The 2007-nt window shown below is 38.2% G+C and overlaps 1 non-coding gene across 1 annotated transcript; it reads left to right on the forward strand.

Moving 5' to 3' along the window:
* The first annotated feature begins 1724 nt into the window (after positions 1–1724).
* On the forward strand, positions 1725–1796 carry trnag-ucc (transfer RNA glycine (anticodon UCC)). The gene has a single exon. It is a non-coding gene; the product is annotated as a tRNA-Gly (tRNA).
* The last annotated feature ends 211 nt before the right edge of the window (positions 1797–2007 follow it).

The following is a 2007-nucleotide window of genomic DNA, read 5'->3' on the forward strand; positions in this document are numbered from 1 at the left end:
CCGCTCAATTTAGTAAATTCATCAGTTAAATCGAGAATGTCCAACTCTTGTCCTAGGCTGCAATAAAGTGCTGGCATATTAATTTGAGATCTCTGAACTTAATTGAATAAAGCCGCTGCTTAGGCGGCCAGAGTGAAATTGTTTCACCTGAGAAGAAATGGCTGATTTAAGGGTCACCTGGTGGTTTGGATTGCAGCTGAGCTCTTTACTTAAACGAGTCCTTAACCAAACCAACAAGCTGATTGGTCGGAAGCTTTTTTTTGGTCAGAGATTGCAGATCTTAAGTTACTTTTAATAAATAATGGCTAAAAGGTGGTTTCCTACATGTTTTGAAACTGAACACAATTTAAGAAGTGTTCAAATGAAACCTATTATTCGGAAATCGTATTTCTTTATTCTTGATGAGTTTAAAGAGTCTTTTTAAAGTATGTTAAAGTATGTTTGTGTGCTACAACTGCTTTATCAGCAACTTAATTATTTACAGCAAAGGCTGATTCTACTATTAGATCAATTATCGACTCAATGAAATGAATCAAAGCATAAACCAGCAGGTGTTGAGCAGGGCACAACTATCGCTGCACGAGACGACCACAGGTTCAGGAGTTGGTGCCCCTGTTGATCCTGCAGGATCGTGGTTTTCCAGGATTAGGATGGGCTGCCTCTCTAGTGCAGTACATTTACTTTAAATTTGATCACGTTTCCATAACTGCCTTGCACATCACTAGTGCCTCAGAAGAGAAGGGGATTGATCATTTTGTTTAGCCCTCAGCTGAGAATGAAACCTAAACTAAATATTCTTCCTAAACCACAACATTGAATCACACATGTTCAGATTACTACATATTTCATTGGAGATCTGTCTAGTAAAAGAGATTAAAGGGATTTTCTTGATAGTTTCGCAAACTCACATTCAATTTCCCACAATCTGTGATGTGAAGCAGCCCTTCCTGCTCACTAGTCACAGTAATGACTAATGTAATGCAATGTACGATTTACAGGTTGTGCGGCAGATATTTCACTACAAAAATGTTCCAACATGATCTCCATGCAGAGTTAGCAAGTATGTTCCATTTATCAGCAAAACCGTCTTGAAGTTGAGAGCAATATTTCTATTGGATTAAAGGAGATGTATTCCCAAGCCTGCTTGTTTACAATGTAAGGCCACCCTTGTTCTGAATCACAGAATATGGTGCTTCATATACCTGGACGTTTAGTCTATTTTGTGTTGTAAGTCAGAAGTTGTACGCAAGTGATGTGTACATTTTACTTTTATTGTGGTTTGAAATGCACTCATTAATGTTCATTCTTTTTTAACCCCAAAATATAAAGATAGCGTTGCACTCCCCTTTAACATTGTACACTAAAGGCATCTTTACACAAATTTGACTGCTGGAGAAAGATAAAAAAGTTAACCGACAAAGCAAATGGACCCTCTAATATTTTGACAGAACTATAACGCTGGATGATAGAACACATAAGACATTATTTTCTCTTATAAATCTTGTCTTATTTACAGCTTACTCATAGAACATAATAAAGAGTGCACACATGTTACAAGAAATCTGAAGAAATGTAACAAGGTTTGATCTGAGAGAATAACTGAGAGAGAGAACGCTGCCACAGGTTGTCTAGGATAACATCACTGCACTGCTAAATGCATTCCTGTGGCATCATGACAGCAGGCAGCAAACTGCTGCATGGCTGTGAGAGATGTAGTCCACTGAGCGATGGTGGTATAGTGGTGAGCATAGCTGCCTTCCAAGCAGTTGACCCGGGTTCGATTCCTGGCCATCGCATTGGTTTTTTTTTCATCTAAAGTAAAATATTTTCGCACAGTAAACAGATTCTAGCATGTTGTATTGGGACAGGTTAATGGATGACTTACATTGTACATCTGTGCTATAATGATCAGGGTGGGTAGACAGGGTTCTTTACCGCTGGAGTCTTGCAGATTTCAGAACTATTTCTCAATTATTAACTGATTAACACCTACAAAACAGATTGATT

This window comes from Lepisosteus platostomus, chromosome 7 (assembly GCF_059453375.1).
Source record: "Lepisosteus platostomus isolate fLepPlt1 chromosome 7, fLepPlt1.hap1, whole genome shotgun sequence".
NCBI lineage: Eukaryota > Metazoa > Chordata > Actinopteri > Semionotiformes > Lepisosteidae > Lepisosteus > Lepisosteus platostomus.